The sequence below is a fragment of the Serinus canaria genome, chromosome 3 (assembly GCF_022539315.1).
Source record: "Serinus canaria isolate serCan28SL12 chromosome 3, serCan2020, whole genome shotgun sequence".
Classification (NCBI taxonomy): Eukaryota; Metazoa; Chordata; class Aves; order Passeriformes; family Fringillidae; genus Serinus; species Serinus canaria.
Window position 1 is genome coordinate 12,154,517 of NC_066316.1, and position 19,510 is coordinate 12,174,026.

At 40.8% G+C, this 19,510-nt stretch overlaps 1 long non-coding RNA gene across 1 annotated transcript; it reads right to left on the bottom strand.

Moving 5' to 3' along the window:
- Positions 1-8,613: 8,613 nt before the first annotated feature.
- Positions 8,614-19,505, bottom strand: LOC108962538 (uncharacterized). Its single transcript, XR_001991195.3, has 3 exons — positions 18,900-19,505; positions 9,613-9,773; positions 8,614-9,334 (listed from the first exon to the last, which is right to left on the bottom strand). It is a non-coding gene; the product is annotated as an uncharacterized LOC108962538 (long non-coding RNA).
- Between the last annotated feature and the right edge of the window lie 5 nt (positions 19,506-19,510).

The window sequence follows — 19,510 nt, forward strand, 5'->3', positions numbered from 1 at the left end:
TAAAAATATTTAGTAATCACCATTCTAGGGGTGCCAACCTTTGCTGAATGGTAACATTATTTCAAGACATTTCTAAATATTTATATCAACAATGTCATGACCGCAATATGAGCTACTTGAGTGCCTCTTTCCTCAATGGTATGTGCTCCATTTCAGCTGGCACGTTTGAGGAGCTGTGTTCAGTATCTTGGGTGAAGAAGCACTTAAAAAGGCATTAACTAGTAAATTAACATCCCTGTTTTCAAAGAGATCTGTGAGAGGAAGAAAAAGGCAAACTCTCGAGTTAGCACTTAAAAACATAAGTGAAATCATACAGAATTTTTTAAAGAAACTAACTTGGACAGCTGCTGTTATGATTATCTTATGAGATTCATTAAAGCCCTGTTTGACATTCAAATAAGTTCTTGTTTCTGGTGGTAAGAAAGAAGGAGAGTATGTACTTTAAAGAAATTACAGGATTTAGAAATGAAGATGAAAGATTCAGAACTACCTTGTAGTTACTTTCTGCTCCCTCTGCCCTCTTATAAACTGGAAATATTATGACAAGAGGCACAGTGACCTCTGATGTACTGCACAGGAAGAAATGAGAAAGTTAATAGGGGAAGCACCAAATTAGACACCTGAAAGAACAGGATTAAAAGATGAATAAGAATATTATATCACTTGTCAGCATGGCATTACAGAGTCCAACTTGATCCTTTTTTCAGGTTTCATTAAGGAAATTACTAGATAGGGCTGTTTCTTTCCCAGCCCTGCAGAGCTATGGGAAAGGCAGGATACATTCACTCAGCAGTTGCATGCCAACAATGTGCAAGGCCGAAAAATTATTCCGTGGTGTTCCTATGGATTTGCAGTGCACCTCTCTGTCCCCATCCTAACTGGGCACAAATGCTCCATGCAGCTCATTCTGTGAGTGGGACTGAGCTTCTCAGAGCTGCTTCACAGGCCCTCCCCCAGCCAAGGCACAGATGCTCCTTGTGCTCCCTCTATTAAACACATAAAGCAGAGAGATTTGTGTCACCTGAGCTACTCATGGCCCTCTCTGGCTCTGCTCCACTCACCCATCCCATGACAGCTCAGAAGATCAGCTACAAGTTTCCACTACAGCTTCAGAGCAACTAAAAAATGTGGGTGCATTCTGCTCCTCATTTATCATCCAGCAGCACCCAGGCTTCAGGTGTGCATCTTCCTGAAGCAAGATCAGAACTTAATAGTTACTTGTAAGTATTAAAGATGTCATTAGCCACCAAGGCTTATTCCTCCTGGACTCCCATTTGTTCCTGAATATCTACCAGCCATATACCAGAGTATTTCTTTTTATATGTGGTCTGTAGGAGGTAATGATCAAATACTGTGATGATGAAGATGCTCTAAAAATATACAAAATCTAATCTAGTTTAGATTAGACTAAAATAAACATGGACAAGGATATGTTGGGAGATGATCCTTTTACTTGGAGCTTTCACCTTAGTGTGGTAAGAACCAGACTTTTTCTTTCCTGGTATATTATAAATCTTGTGTTTTTCCCTAGGCAAAAAGATGTCTTGAGAACAGCGTAAGTGGGTGAAAAATATAAGAACTGGCAGACTGAAGTGTCATGGATGATGTTCTGCTTTTTATCCGCTTATGATATTTGATTGTGTGCTGGTTGTAAGCCTGGGAAAAACACATTTTATAAATTAAAAAAATCAGAAAAAAACCTAGCTATTGCAATATATCTTCACCTGTTGTAGGCATGCAAAATCTTCTTAGAAATGGATTCTCACATTCTGAGTGGCTTCTAAGAAGTGAATTTTGACCTTTAAAAGAAATTTCAGTTGTATAGAAGTTTGGAAGTGACACACATTAAAGATTAAGACATTCAGATATTGTAGTAGCTGGACTGACTGGCTCAATATCAAAAAACCAATAGGGTTTTCCTCTTTCTTTTCAGCTTGTACAGGTTTGTATTGTTTGGCACCTTGCATTAGAATTTAGCTGAAAATAAAGCTCAGTCAAAAACCATTCTTATCAGAGTGAATTCCAAATGGTGTGGAAGATGATTTGGTATTCAAGTACCTCCATTCCCACAAGCACTCCTTCCCAGAAATAAGAGACTGAGTTTTAAGTTAATTAAACATGAGACAAGATTCTAATTGGTTTGATTTTCTTTCAGAAGGCTTGACGTGCCCTTCACAATTTCTGGCACATGCCCCTAAATAAGCAATATGTCACATCCCTGTTGCCATGCTGCCTCTGTGGGATTGAACAAGCAAAGCCTTTCAGTTACAAAGGGATGTTCAGCCCAGGCCACTGAATTCCAGTTCCACCTGTGTGATCCCACTTGATTTATCAGAGGCTGCTTCCTTAGATATCTGCTTAACCTGTAAGTGACTCACTGGAAACATTCTTAGCATTTGCCTCAGGAAAAAAAATGAAAAGAAGAAGCAGAAGAGTGGAAGGAAAATAAAGAGAGAAAAGGCAAAATAACTGTTCTGTGTGAGTTAATCTCTCAGAGCCTTATTTCATCTTGCATTTTGTCACTGTAAACCTCTCAAGTATTTAATTACTCATTTGTTTCTGGTTTTGTTATTTTTAAAGGGGCTGTGCAGATTGATCTGGAGGATTTCTATTTTGGATGCCATTAAGTAAGTATTATCTGTTCATTCTGACAGCTGATCTCTGACAAGAAATCTGCTGTTATCATTCCTCTGTCTTTTTCCTGGGCTCAGATGGAAATATTTCACTTGAAATATTCTCACTGCAAATATAAGAATTTTTCTTTACACCTGACATTATCTCATGTATACTGGCTTTCTGAGAAAAAAAAAAAATCCCAGGGTCTTTTTTTAACATCTTTCTTACAGCCTACCCTTCAATAAAGATGAAATGCTTATCTGGGACACATCCATGCAACAGGAGAGTGCAGTTACAATGCTGCAGCAGCAAGGATGTTAAATGCCCACAGACGTGCCATGTCATGAAGATTGATTTCATTTGGTTAAGGCATTTGAAGCTTCCTTTTTATGTGGGGATGTTCCTAAAAGAGTGTCCTGAACTTTGGGAACACCCTTATGTGCTATGTGATCTGAATTAATCTTCTCCTATATCACAACCTCTAATTTGCCTTTCCATGCTTTCTATTTCTTCTGCTGAAAGTTTCACAGGAAGCAAGAATCACAGTAAGCCTTGTTTCTTTACTTTTTAACAAGGCCACTGTCTCTCTTGGAATCAAAATACCACAGTGGAAATCTTCAACTCCTTTTCTTTAGATTCAAGCAGCACATGGGCAACCACATGTATTTATCCAAAGATAAAACCCTTTTCCCCATTAAAGCATATTTCTTAATCTTCTGCAATGACACTAGGAAATTATACTCTGCCCCTTACATCCTCCTGCCTTCTCCCCTGCTTTCAGCTGCAATTTGCACTTACAGGGGCTCCAGAGCAGCCACACTTCCATGCAGAGTCACCCTCCTCCCCATCTCCAGCCCTGTGCAACAAGCCCTCCCCATCAAGTCCCTGCTCACTGAAGGGTCACGTCCCTCCCAGGACATTTTGATACCTCAAGCTTCATCTTTGTCTGTCAGGGAAGACTTCAAAGCGCTGCTGGGGTCAGGGTTCAGATCCTTCTCTGGAAAAACAAAAGAAGATTCTAACTGTAGCTTATGAGGAATGATGCAAAGCAACTGATTGCATTTTGTCAAGGAGAATGAACTAAGCCCGGGCTACCCAATAAACAAATCAGTTAAAACAATTTGCAAGTCATATTAACTCCACATTCTTTTAGGGGGTATCCTGAAGGACTTTAGAGACATTTACAGAGGAGTTGTACCTATCAGGAGACAAAGCACTGCCTGAAACACTAAAAGACTACCAATGAAATCTAAGCAGTTCCATACTGGAAGGAATTTTCTTCCTTTCCTTAAATGCAGAAATTTCACAGTGCTAAAGTGCAAGCAAAGACAACGGGAGTAGAATAGCATAAATCACTCCATCAGGAATTCCAGACACAATCTATCATGCAAGTAGGTACCCATACTAAACTGCAGAAAAGAAAAATGTTGCAGAAAGGGAAAGGAAATGCATTAAACTAAATGCTAGCCATATACACTTGTCCATTGCTAAGTTATAATTTATTCACAGTAATACCAGAAAGAATTATTAATCTATAACCAATCTTGAAAATATGAGGAGAGCTGACCATGTTTTCAGTTAACAACCAGACCACCCAATTGTCCCTTGTGCCTGGATGAGATCAAGCAAAGGGAGTATAAGATATCCTGAAGGATGCTAAGATGTTTCAGAGGGTGTTTACCACTTAGCAGAATGGAAAGCAGCACAGGCAAAAAAGGTTGGTGACACAAGCTGCACCTGAGACAGCTGGGAAGGAAGGTTGGTTTGGGTAAATTTCTCAGTGATTCATCTGATGCCATATGCTTAGAAAAAATAAGTAAAGACAACCTGAATTCCTTGGACAAAATCCCTTGCCTTAAAGCCAATTTGCTCTAATGACATTAAATCTTGTTTTGAAACTGATGAGGTTATACAGGGTAAGGGCAGAAACTGGATCCCTATCCAGAGAGATGCTTATAGCTCTCCAGAGGATGATCAGTAATAACACAAGTGCAGTGTTATTACTCTCTAAACCTGACATCAGTGATGGCAAGCTATTCCCCTCCCCACACTCTACTGCAGCTCCTTGTTTTTGCTGTCACTGATAACAGCTGCTCTGGGTGCAGCAGCCTGGAGATGTTCTCTGGGCTCAGCCCCGTGGTGCCGAGGGCTTCACACACACCCAATAAATGGAACTTGCAGCCTCCCCCTGCCCAGGAGCTCAACTTCAACAGGACAAAGCAACCAAATGGCGGCAGGGGACCACAGCAAGGTGGGAAGAGAATCAGCCAAAGGTCACCTCTCGGTGTCAGGAGGACAAGCAAAGCCAGGCTGTGCTGGCTGCAGGTCTCTGGAGCCCCGGCTGATCTGCACTGGTTCCTTGGTGCCACTTTCCCAGAGAGCTAACTCTGACCAGGCTGGCTCTTCCAGAACAGAACCTGCACAAATCCCCAGATTTCTTGCCCATTACTTGCATTTTGTGATGCAGATGTTCATTTGCCCCTTACAGTTAAGTTAGGTTACCTAAACCAGCTGATTGATTATTTTTCCATGCTGACACTTGGTAAACCACTGCTGAGCCATGTGGGCCCATGGTGCCACTGAGCAGGACAGCTTTGGCCCTGTCTCTGATCCATGCATCCTCTGCTCTCTCCTGTTGTTAGCTGCTCATTGACACAGGCAAACAGCTGCTGCTCCCAGCTCCAGCTGAAGGCAGCAAATGCCCAGCAAGAGATCCAAAAGCACGTTTGATACGAGGAACTACAGCCTGAACATCAGTCTCTCTTGGAAGGGAAGGGTCAGCAAAGCACTTTCCAAGACTGATTAAAAGCTCTACTCAGCTGCAGGAGTGTGGGAAATGGCAGCCAGGCTGACAGCTGGCACATCCTCACTGCAGAAGGATGGGGAGCTGGAAGTTTCTGTCAAGGGTAGGAACACAAATCCTTCTTGATACCAGGAGTCGTAAAATCTGTAACAGTGAATTAGGAGAGAACAAACAGGTTTTGTGCTTTTTATAATCCCTTTGAGAGAATTTCAGCTGTTTGTTGCCCATAAAATACACAAAAATAAACTTGCACACCCTGGAAAAAAATAAAATAAATATATTTCAGAATTGAAGAGCTACAACATTTGTAATCCACCTCTCCTCTCCCCTCCTCCCCCCCCCCAAAAAAAAAACCAAAACAGAATTTTGGAATGATGGAATTTTAAGAGGAGTCAATTATATTTCTTTGGGGATTTTTTTGGCATTCACCACTCACGTTTTCCAACTTCTCAACTGCAGACGCCAGAACTTACTTTTTTTTTCTAGAAAGTGGTATTTGAACATTACTAAATTATAGCTGAAGTGGCAACCGACACAACGCTAAATAAGAACACCAACAGACACAAATGCCAATGCTGGTGATGCAAAAAACCACTAAGCCACTTCATCTGACTGAACAGCATAAGAAACAAAAGCCTTTGAATTGCTAACAAGTTAAATCACAAATTGTAGGGTCTGCTATTAAGTATGATGTACCACAAGAAACTTTATCACAAACTATTAGAGCTGGCATTAATTTGTGCTCGGCTTCCACTGCATAAAGCCCAAGTGCACCCCTGAGAGGGGAAATCCTTGTGCCTGTGGAAAATAACTGTGAACTTTGCCCTATGGCAAGTTTGTAAGAGGCTGACACAGGAAAAAAGAAGTGAGTGGAAAGGATCTGACTGGAAACACAATAGCAGACTTAAAAGGCTCTGATAAATGAAAAGTCATTCTGAGATTAGGGTCTCATTCAAAAGAATAACAAAGACATTTTCTGGTATGTGGCTGAAAATAGATTCCATATGAAAATGCTTAGTAGAGCTTATCAATACTCTTCATTCTCAGCAGTCTCTGAATAAATGCAGCAATTTTAAAAACTAAAATGGCATTTTCAAAACATACTGTAATTTAGACTCAGACGCTACCCAACTAATGTCTTCATTTTTCCAAACCAATAATGCAGTTGTAAAGATTTTGATCTTACAATTCCTTCACACTTTTTTCCCCTTCCATCTGCCTGATTTTGTCCTCACTTCTTGTAAAAACACTACCAGCCAGGAAAAAAAAAACAGCTTTCCTTGCCTGAAAACTGAACCCACTTAGAGTCAGTTGATTCAAATGTTCGAGAAGCTTTGTGGAAAATTTAGAGAAAGCACTAAGAAATGTTTATCATTTTTGTACCATCTCTAGTGTCCAATGAATCTTTAAATCTCTATTTGCAGGTTGCATGTAATATTCCAAACTCTATGGACAGTTCTTTTCTGTTAAAAATAAAACAAACAAAAAACAAAACAAAAAAACTCCAAAACCAAACCAAACAAAAAACCCCCAAAACCAAACTGATGGAATTTTTAAAGCAAAATTAAAGCAAATTTTGCTTTGCATCTGGAGCAAGTAGATGGCTCCTACCACCAAGTTAGCTGAGAATGGGAATTGTATTTAAAAATCCTATGAAGCAAAGGGACATCATTCTGAAGAAATTTGTTTTCAAGATTTTACTGTAAAATTAAAAATGCTTTCTGGAAAATCAGATGACAAAAGAACTCTTACTAGTGACACAATTCATCTACTTGTTTTGTTTCAACTAACTAGACCAGATAGCAACTTCCTAATTTTTCTACTCGTGATAACTCAGCGCAGATTGATAGTGTAAGTAAAATCTGAGATTCCATTTTTTAATGGGTTTTGGAATAGATTTAGAATAATTTATTGTTGAAGCTGTTTAACAATAACTCCTTTCCAGCAACATTTAAAAGAACTTTTAAAGCAAATTAAAGTTTTTCTCAGGTTGTTAAGTAAGTAAGTAAAGTAAGCAAGTAAAGTTTTTTTTCCTCAGGCTGTCTAACATTTGTTCGTGGTGCAGCATGTAGTAATAATTCATTTAACAGCAGGGGCACACCGGGGGGGGAGGTAAAAAGCCATTATTCTGTTGATACACCAGATATTAAAGCGGCACAGAGTTAGGCACGGGCTCAGAGCTCCCACGTTTCTCAGGGAGCACACGAGCCTGGCAGCAGAGCCGCTCAGCAATGGCACACAGGCGATGCCCCGCTCCAGCCACCTCCGCCAAGAAAACAACACCCAGACTCCCCGGAGCGACTTCGCTCTAGAAATTCGCCCCATCCCCAGAAACCAGCGAGGTTTGCTGTCCAGCTCTGGAAATGCCACGCTCCCTTCCCAAAAACAAGGCGGGCCGGGCGGCAGGAGTCGCGGCCAGCGCCACCTGGTGCCCGGCGCAGCGGGAATGTCCCAACGGAGCGACACCGACACCGATCCCGATACCCGCGCCAGGCGCTCGGCGCCTCTTCCTCCTCGGGGAGGTGTCGTTCCCACCAAACGGCGTTCCAAGTTTGCGTTCGAAGCGTTGGGTTTTGGTTAAACGCATCCTCCCTGCTTGCAGGCGGGCAGGTCTGCAGTCGGAGTTTGCTCTTCTGTTAAACGCGCGGGGTAGGAATCTGGGAATCCAACCCACCAAAAAGTCAACGCTGCAGCCATGAGTCAAGTGAATAATCATGAGACATCTGTGGGACTGCTTCCAGGAGTGGGAAAAGCAGCATATGTCTCCAAAAGTGCTTAGAGCAGTGCAATTCTGCCAATTCTATTGTGCATCTCCTAGCTGCTGGTTGAGGACGCAGCTTTGGGAGTCAAGTGCTTCCATCTGAATCTGAATTCTAACCTAAAAAGAAAAACAAACCTTTCACTCTGTCAGATGAAAAAGCTTGGGGAGGTATGAGACATGTGAACCCCCAAAACTAGATACCACCTCGAGTAATAAAGCAGTATATTTTTAAATTTTTGTGAATATCACCAAGAGACCATGAGCATGGGTGCCTGGAGAAGACAAAACTGAGCAAACTCTGGAATTTGCTCTTGGATGCAGCAGCTCAGTACATCAGCCTGCCAGGAGAGACCACCACCACCCCCAAACTCCCCAGGCTTGCACTTCACCTTCTGCCCCTGCTGAACAACCCCATGCAAGAGGCTGGAAAACAGTTCTGAATCACGTAGGGGAGGAAGGGGAAGAAGAGGGGATACTGACAAATCCTATTTATTTTCACAGATCAAATGTGGCAACAGGGGGTAATCACAATTATATTAATATACATAAATGGTAACTACAATGTACCTACTTAACCAGAAAAATAGTCTAAATGCAGATACAGCCACAAAACCACCATGTACTGTCTTACTCTTTGTTGTGCTTTTATTAAAAATTATAAACCAAAACACAAATCTAATTTATGGCTTGTTTCTTCCCATTTCCAAAATGATCCCAGGTTTTCTGCAAGAGTAGAACAAAGCAACCTGAACCAGCAAATGTTCCCTCTTTGCTGTCTGAAATTGGGCAGCTCATAGGGTTGTATGTTGCTACAGGAAACCTATTTTACAGTTCTTCTGTTGTGGTTTTCACCCTTATGCGATATTTCTTTTTTTTTTTTTTTTTTTTTTTTTTGCTTGCTGTTCAGGCCAGTTTGTACCTTCTAGCAGGAAGTCAGAGTAGCATCTCAACTGCATCTTCAAACAAGACTTGCAAGCTGATGCTCACAAGTGGCTCTGTTTAGAGGTTTGTTCTTGTGGGGAAGCAGGCAGCTCCTCCTGGTTGCTTCTGAAAGCATCTCTTCACTGCATTTTCCATCTGCACTGGCTTCTGTTTTAACCACTAAGGTCAAGTCTGTGTGGTTTTCCCACTCTTCCTGTTGCATTAGTGGCTCTCTGAAAGTGAGATTTGCACTGGATAGAAGTGTTTGGTGAATTTTTAAATACCATTATTGATTTCACATTAATTTTCTTTATGAACCAGGGAAAGCTCTTATGCAAGGGTATAACAGCCAAGAAATATTTGAAAAGTTGTTTAAAATCTATTGCCTGGAAGAAGCCTGATAGATCAATTAATTTATTTCCCCAATATTTCAGTATATCCTTTAAACATATTTTCACTGATTGTTATTATCCATCCTGAAGTATACAGCACAAAAGCAATCATATATTACCTGCAGCAGACTTGGCTACCTCCTGGATCTCTGCCACAAGAGATATGGATATTTTGCCCAAAGCTTTGCCTTCAATGAAACATGATTAGAACATAATGATTTTGCCTCTGCACCAGTCCACTAGTCCACACCAACTCTATGGCTTCTTTAGGGCATCAAACCTGTAAAAAGGGCAGATTCTTTTATATATGCAAACTCCTCTACCTGTTACATCAGTTTATTTCACATTCCACCAGTGTTCTTTTGGATACAGATTATTGATTGCTCTCTAGTGAATAACTTTTTAGTCATTCTTTGGCCTCAGAAAATTACCTTTGAATGTTTTATGCAAGAGTATTCATTATGAACAATTAATGTACTGAAAATGTCAGCATCTCAAGAAGGCATTTTACAAAAGATGAGTAAATTTATGGTAATGCATCATTCAAACTTCCTGCACTTTTCATTCTTTTTAAATTTATGTCTTACATTGTAGTTCAATAGCTTGTAACAATTTGATGACCTGAACCGAATAATGTCAAAAATGTCTGTGTATTTTAGAAAAAATTAGAAATTGAGATTTTTCTTTTTGCTACCACTATTTTTAGGTATATCACAGCTTTTTAGTAATTTGAAGTATTTACTTAACAACAGCTCTTCAAATGCTTTTTATTCAGAAGTGAAAGAAATTGGCTCAGAGGAAGCTTCAGTCTACATAGAGACATTCATAGAAAGAGAGCAAAGTCTTTTGTATCAACTGGAGGGTGGAAGGACTACTTTTACCCATTTATATTGATATTTGTTAAGTTTTATAATGTAGAACACCCTGAATTGAAACCTCCTAAACTTTTCCCTTTGACATGTGGAAGGATCTCAGATTGTTTCACTTAATTTAGTAAGCTTTAAGCCTTGAAAATTATGCATGTTTCACACCACTGTCCAAATGCTCTAAAAAAGTATTTTAAAGGTACTGCCAGCTAATTACCCAAATCCAGGAGCAGCAGATTTTAATCTAATTTCCAGTACCACTTGGAGTAACAGTCTCAGTGCAGCTGGTTTGCAGTGCTGGAAGGGAGAGGTCACTTCAGGTGATTAGCTGCAGTCATGGGCAGCACATACCCCTCTCTTGAGTCACAGCACCACGCCTAGGAGAGCGTGAGCAGAGCACTTCACTGGTTGGTTCCTCCTCGGCAAGAACAAAGCTCCCCCCAAAAACCAAAAGAACGTTCAGCTCTGAGCTTTGCAAGTATCAGCTTCCTGCTCTGATTTACACAGTCACTCCTCTAGGACACAGTACCAGTGCCATCTTTGTACCTTTGTGAGGGGACAGGTAGAAGAAGCCTCGGGTTTATGAAAGAAAGGGTTGTTTTTTGAGCTTTATTCATCTTTTAGCTGACAGAGGTAATTGTTAAGTTTAATACTGAGTCAGTACTGAAGTACTTTGGATTTTAGACAAAAGTCATCAGTTGCAGAAAGATTAGGAATAAATACAATGCCAGTTGACTCTCACTCATACACTACAATAAGGGAAATATTGTTGGAATAGGGTCTGTATTTCAATTCAATTTTACTTGGCAGCTCAATTAGAATTTCTCACTATGATACAGATATTTCCTCTGTCAGTGTACTGTAGTAATGGATATCCTTCCCTTTTTATCTCACATGTGAGTGATGAACAGGATGTTTCTAATTAAAACCAACGCCAAACATTCCATTCCCCAATCTTCACCTTTTTATGTTCCTTCACTGACTGCTCTTCCACACCTTCAAAAATTGACTCATAGATTGGACTGCCACCTTCTTTTTCCACACCTCACAGGCTGTGTATGGAAACCCTGCACACACACAGCCCAACAGAGTATGGTGCAACAGAACCAGTCACCTCTCATGATGCTCGCGCAGGCTGTGGAAATTCTGGGATTGTGAGAGCTGGACCTCCCCTTTCCACCCAAACGTGTTCAGAGCTATGCAAAATTCCAGCACTGAGCAGCCACAGCCCAGTGACTACTGCACATAATGTCATGTTGGAACAGAGCATAGAGAGAGAAAAATAGATTTGATGCTTTTCCTTCTTCTAAGGTGGTTTCTGCCTGACTAAAAAAATAGAAAAAAAAAAAAAAAAAAAAAAGGTAAAATGCCTGACTGCATTTTTTGTTGTGAACAACTATTAATCACTCCATACCCAAAGTGGTTCACAGAAGAAATGCCATCTATACAAATGTAAATCTGAAAAAAACCCAACTTGCAGCAAAATATGCCTGGTTTTGCCAAGCAGTTTACAAGACAAAATCATCCATTTAATCACACACACCAGATGTGTGGTAAGATGATCAGTTTGATAAAAAACAAAGACAAGGATCAGCTATTAAGAAATGAAGATTACAAAACAAACAATAAAGGTTAAACATTTATAAACTTCTAGAGTAACAGCTTCTCTACTGATGTTGAACATGAACTTAGAATGACAGTCAGTAATCTGTTTCCATAAAAGAGCATAGAGACATCACTTCCCTTTATCCAAATCCTAAAAGGAAAATTCTCTAGAATATTACACTAGCCTTACTCAAGATTTCCTTCTCATCTTAGCTGAGACTTGAAAATATATGATATTTTCTTTTCTGATTTGCTGTGTAAAAATCATAAAAAACTTAAGCAACAAGATTTAAGACTCAGGAACTCAGTGACTCAGTAAATCTGAGTTTGTAGTACTGGACACAGCCAAGTGGAGGAAAACCAGATTTTATTTAACATATTTAAATCAGCTGTTCTGTAAGCTGCCCTTACAGTGAATGTGCATTTACATATACTATATAAATTTTGTTAAGGCCTAAATCACATTCAAGCTCATCACCAAGAGTTGGTGGAGAGGATTTTACAGTGCCATTGATCTCATTTATAAACCCATTCTTGTGAATGGATGATCTACCCTCTGTGTCTGCTTATCAGCATAAAATAAGATAATGATAAGAACCTGACACATTAGGGATTCGCCACAGAAACAGGGTCATTGGTGAATCAAAATGATCACAGCCAAGCCTTTGATGTGATAGGAAAACCTAGATCGAGAATAACCTAAGATGACAACTGAGTAGACTCAAAAGGGGCAGCATGCTGCCCTTGAAATCTATTATATTTTGTCAGTTATTCCTAGGAAAACACCTCCTGTTGTTGATTAGCTGACCCTCCTGAGGTGTAGGAATGTGTACATGGAAAATGGAGGATAAACAGAAACAAACATATCACCGCCATGTGGGTAACTGCACAAACCATGTAGCACTGGAGAAAGTCACCTATAGGTACTGGCCTGTAAGACATTTCTTGCCAAATTATCTGTCGTGTGCCCTCAGCAGCAGAAGTCCAAAACTCCTTGAAGGCAACAACAAACATCACCACCACGTGGCAACAGAGAGAAATTAACTGCTTGAAGACATTGAGTAGCTTAAATTCTCTGCTCGCTGAGTGCTCCCATGCTGGTCATCCCTGAAGTAGGTGCTGCCACCTGCCTGGATGCACAGCTCAACCACAGAGCTGAACGTGGGGCTCCAGCAGCAGCCCAGGCAGCTCCTACAGCAGCACAGCCATGGCTGAGAGCATTCCAACAGATCTAATTAGGAATGGCTTTCACAGGTCCAGGGAAGTACTAAAGGCATGCTTCCAGGATCACAGTGAGCCAAGCTGTCTGCAAGCTTCCTTCATGGAAGGGCCATCATTTCCCACCACTATTCTGCACTACCATTGCACATGTCTGAAAACCAGCTGCACCTTCAGCTGGATTACTTTGCAGTCATTGTACCTCCTTGACCTGCCTAACTGTGCTGCTGCAGAAATGTTGATTGACAGGGTACAGGGTAGGGGCAGCAAAAATGTGATTGTGAAAAGCAGGATTGCTTTTTAAGGGCAACGGCAATTTGGACCCCAACTTCAAAACACTCTTCAGGCCATCCAAAGATGCTTTCTGATGAAATATCCTTGGGCATAAGAAAAATTTGAAAAAAAAAAACCTTACCACCCCCACTTATCAGATAGGGCACAACCAAGAGGTCCACCCAGGGCAGCAAGATGGAGAAAAAGGACCTAATTTCATCTTTTCTACCTGCTCCAACTAGAGGAGCAAGCTTGAAAGACATATGCACGCAATATGGTACATTTTTTTTCCCTGGGCAGGTCCAATCTTTCTATATTGAGAGAACTCTAATGGTAGAAGAGGATACAGCTTTGGACCAGGTCATTTAAAATGGCATCTGTCCACCAGGCAGCAAAGTGAAAAAATGTAATCTCTCTCTTTTTACCAGGAAGAACTTGTTCCCACCAGTTAACAACAGTTGCTGTTGGGGTTAAAACTGTCAGTACCAATAAAACCCACACCCACCTGCTCTCCAGATTTGAAGTGAAGGCAGTTGTATTCATGTGCTGATGGTGAGACCACTTTTATCTTCCTGCCTTCAGGACTGAAAGTAGCATCAATTCTCACTGCTGACCCCTTTCTCTATGTTATACCAAATCCTATTTAAGCACCCCACCTCTGGATGCTCTTCAACGCTGCCAACTGTTTGACACATTGAAAACGAAGACTGGGATTCCTCACACTCATTTTGTATTTAGCTGTTCATAAAAAAGGTGAAGCAAAGTGTCCCCAACTGCTCCTGCCCCTCTAGGCCTGTGATAGACCAGCTTCAGGGAACTTAAGGACTTCGTAAAAATGAGGAGCTCAGAATCCCACTTAGATATTTCTAGGGAAGAACCACCCCCTACACTAGCAAAAAATTTCATAAAGAAGCCATTCTTTTCTTTTGCTAGGCCAAAATCTGGAGCCAGGCCCTCATACAACTCCAGCCTCCTGGTACTAAATGATTGATTTTCCAGTTGGGAGTATTGGATGTACTTCTTGCAAACACTTCTCATTTGGGACCTGACTCAATTCATTATGTTGAAAGATCTCTTCAGGCTGTATCCTCTCCAAGGCAATATAAATAACACCCACACCAGCCTTATTCGGGGGGCAGAAAACCCCAGCTCTAAAGACAGAACTCATCATATGGAAATTCTGCTGAGGCAATGTGCAAAACAAAAGTAGGCTCCAATGAATAAAAACTGAGTGAAGCCCATACTTGGTCTCTGTACATGCATGTCTGAAAATGAACAGTGAGAAGCAAACCTTGAGTGAATGAGAACCACCAAATCAAAACAATACCTCACCACCCCTAAAATTGTGATTTATCCCATAATCTATTTTAATTAATTTTAAAAATCGAGCCTTGTATAAGTTCAGACTATCTGAAACACCTAAACTCAATACAATCCAGAGGATTAAGTCTGGGGATTTCATTGGGTACTGTCAGGAAATATGGGCTGAAAATATAGTATGGATACTTGAAACAGCTCCATACTCCCACTCCCTCTCCCTCCCTCCCTGAACATACTCCCAAAAATCCAGAAGGCAGCTGTGTAGATATTTATCTAGCTATGAAATTTCTACCAAGACAGCTAATAATGCTTTAAAACTCAGACACAATCCCTACAGGACTTTTTTTAGAAGTTACTTTTATTAAAAAAAAAAAAAAATACTGACAACTGAAGTACCACTCATGCTTCCAGAGAGCTTTTGTTAGGGCAGAATTATAATTAACATGTTAGATATACATGTTGCAACAGTCATGTGAGCTTATAGGAAACAACACACATTCCCCACCCTGAGGTCTTTATTTTTAGTGCAGAAACCAGGTTGGTATAGCAACAGAAAACATCCCAGCTACAGACATTCACCCAGAAGGCAACCCAGGAAGGTCAGCTAACATCAAGCTGGATTTCAGGAGACATGGATTCCAGGTAAAAGAAGGAGAGATTTAAGAGTCTTTTTCTGCAAGAGTGGGAAGATTCTAGATGCAAGAGATGGGTTGTAAAACACAATTAAGAGGAACTGAGGGTCAAAGACATTGCAACAAAATGACATTGGAATTTTTGAGCTGCACAGCAAGCATGTTCAACCAGTTCTAGGTATCCTTAGCTATTTCTGAAAGGCCCACATCTCCCAATCTCAGGAGAAACATTCCTCTAAGTTTTAAGAGCTACAAGTCAGAAAGTCACAGTGGGTCAGTCCCAAATCTTCAAGGCAGTATTTTTAGTCCAGGGACATATTAGCAGCACATGAGATAGTTCAAAATAATAGACAAAATTCTTATCCTTCTGAAAGCAGTAACATGACACTGTGGAGAAAGCATTAGGTAAGGACTCCTGCACCCTGAGTTCTGTTCACAGCCCTGTTAATGTTCTTGGACAAGCCATTTCAGCCCTTTCTGCTTCACTTTCATCCATACAGAGGAAGAGATGTGGTTCCTTTGCAAAGCCACTCGATTAAAAAGTACAAAAAAAAAAATAACCCCATGTATTTCTTGTTCAAATCCACAAGCTGTAGGAAAAGGCTCTGTGGTGGGCTTTGTATAATTACCTATAACCATGTTCTCAAAATATTTCTTGTTCTCTCACAAATATTAGGAAGCAAAAGCTAGAGAATACTGTGCATTTGTTAATTAAAAGTCATCAATTCAGTGGGGGGGGTTGTTGGTTGGGTTTTTTTTTCCAATTTTCAAAATTTTTGTTTCTGAATAATTTTGAAGTAGAGCTCTAGGCCATCATACACAAGTTGAAGGCTGTCCTTACTTACATTTTGTGAACCCCTCAGAAGTAATTCACAGATCACAGATTCATTGACATCTGTTATCCTAGATTTGTTTTGATCAACTGTTAAAGCAATACCCACATCTTCAGAGTAAGGATGGATTATGACAACTTAAATGAATCTGTCCTACACTCAAAGCATTTTTAATAGGCTCTGAAGCAAGGCTTTTCAGGTTGCTAGTAGGCATATACATTAAATAGAATAGAATAGTGGCAATTCCTGCAGCTCACCCTGACCTCAATCAGCCTTGTTCACTTACCACTTTGCACTGTCCCACAGTAATTTCCCAATCCTGCTCATTCTGTAATCCAACCATCTCTAATCTCACAGCAATACTCAGATTCTAGAAAAGAAACACTGATTCACTATCTTGATATTTAAGTTGTTTTAACGTTCTTCACTTTAGAGAAAGTCAGCCAACTCAAAGTGGCTCTTCTGTCTCTGCACATCACCCTCACAAACAGGAATCCCCTTCATGACAACTTGCACTACATCTCTCTGTGGAGCTGCCTCATCTCTAACTATTTTATGTTAACACATAATTAACAAGTTACTGTTATCACTAAGCACTCTGTGGCATCTCTTCCTTCATGCAGGAAGGAAGGTGATCTCTTCAAAGCAGCAGCCAACTCTTCAAGAAACAGAGAACCAGTTATCATTAACATTTAAATACACACTCATTTGAAGTTCAGTGCAGCTTAGAAGATGGTCTGAATATGATGAGCTAGCACTTGACAACTCTGTCCAAATTGCTTATGCTATAAATGCTCCAAGCAAGCTCTTCACCCAGCTCTTACACCTTTCTGTTCATAATGTGAGGCTGTTCAAGGGTCACCAAAGGGTGATTTGTGGCCAACATAACCAGCCCAGCAAGCATTTCTATTGTCGACAATTATGCAAAAAGATCACTGTACAGTTTAGCTCCACTTCCCATTCCCTCTCGTCCCAATTTAAATAAAGGAAAAGCTGTCTTGACAAAGGCAAAATTATCTTGCCAGTATAAATCACACCCACATTCAGGAATGGCTTATTAGCACATCATATGGGATAGCTTAAAGCACCACCACAGTGGTCAACACAATGAAGCCCAAATTATTAATTTGGGCTTTCAGTGCCACTTCCATCACAGAATGGTGTTTTCCTTCTCAGAGGCTTTACAGCAGCAAGGGAGACACAGGATGGCTAAGTAGAACATTTTAAAGACTGACAAACAAACCTGAAATTATGACCAAATCCCAGACAGGATACATTTAACAGCTATGAGAAGAAATAGAGATATTTAGTCAATAACGTTTTGACGAGTTTTCAGGCTTTGTACTGTTTGGCCTTCTAAAGTACAGCCAAGAGCACTGCAAGTATTTCTTTACTCCATGCCTTGTAAGCAAACACTGAACACTTACAGGAATCCCTTTTTCTGCACCAGTAATTTACTGAGTCACTGAATCAAGTCTGTATAATTCAGCATGAGGCTTTCACTGTATCAACTCAGGGCATTTATCCCAAACTTCTGCATAACTTCTATAGATTGCCCTTGATGTATTTTGGTTGTCAGAGAATACACCTTGGACCTTAAGGAGCTAAACACAGAAAGTGTTTCTGTAGGCCAAGAGACCATTCAGTTTCAAACTGGTACAAGACTTGTTAAAGAAGTTTAGAGTTTGCTTCAATTAAATAAAGTTTTATTCTAGTATCAGAACCTTTTGATTCTTGAAGGCTCTCTGTGAAAATCAGCTAGTCATCCATCCTTGAACAAGCTTTCAAAAATTCAAAGTAGTAAAAATTCATAGTATACCTACACTGAGCAATTTCAGGTACTCTTGTGACACCAAGAACTCATTTGCTTGGTGAAGAGAGCACAACTAGAACAGCTGAACAGAAATGGATTCAAACAGTCAAAACACTCCAGTTTAAAGATTAGAAGTTTCCAGTGAGGGGGGGAAAACCCTTAACCATGCCACAGTAAATTCAGCACCATACCTGGGTATGATTATTCTTCCCATTCAAGAGTTAAAGCAGTGTTTCACAACACTACTACCAAAAATGAAAATACTTTAATGATATTTACATATAATTATGTATCTCTACAGAATGTAGAGCACAGTAGCCTAGTAATCACTATGACAGAAACTGGCCCCAAACAGACTGATATTTATATTTTTTCCCGAACAAAGTTCTTCTCACAAGAGCTTAACTTCATTATCTCTTCCCCTAATATCAGGGAAGTTGGCAAGAATTATTTCTCTGACATGGAAAAACATCCTCTACTGTTTCTCCAGTCATTCTTTACGGCAACAAAATGTTAAAATGTGCCCCTTAACAACTACTGAGATTTTCCATACATTTATATCTGGTCTAATGTGAACTGAGAATTAGAATTTCACTGTCATTTCCTTTAGAATCACAAGTATAAGTGTTTTTAAAGCTTTTTTCTTTTTAAAAGCTGTCATTTCCTTTAGCCACATTATACCTTCATTTGTCAGCTTAAAACAAGCGCCTACCTAATGTGTTTTTAATTACCATCATTTATTTACATTTTATACCAGATAACACTCTTGCTTTTCAGGCATAGACAAGGGCCCTGGTTCCAGAAGCTCCCAGAGCTCAGTTTAAGTAGGACTCTACACAAACCCACCTTCACAACATTAGAAGCAGGTTCCTGAGCAACCCCACAAAGAGATGATCTCTTCCTTACTGCTTGGGTTATGCCATCCATTTTATTAAGGGACTCCTGAAAAGGAAAAAGACCACAGCTAGCTTCGTTTACCTCTTTTCCCTGCTCTGAGGCCATCAGCTGAGCACCAACACAACAAACATAACGAAGGAAGAAAAGCCTCATACACTTGTCTAAAGCCTAAACTAAAGAGCGTTATCGTTGTATTAGCAAAAGGCAGCACAAACACGAGTAGGCACGCCGGCCGAGGAATATATAGAAATCCAGAAGGGAAAAAATGGTTAACAAGCAGCCAGGAAGCCGAAACGAGCCGGCACCCACAGCACGGCTAATCCCAACCCCGGCAGGGTTACCAAGGCGCACGGCACCACAACAAGGCACCGTCGCCAGACGCCCGCCCTCTCTCCTTCATCACACACGGCCTGAGCGGAGCCTGCGGGACCCCTCCACAGGCCGTGGGCTGCCGGCGGCTTCCGGGCTGCCCCGGGCCCGGCTCCAGCGCCGCTTCCTCACGGGCCCTGCCACCGCCAAAGCCGGGCCCGAGCGCCGCCATTGCCGCCCCACACGCGCGG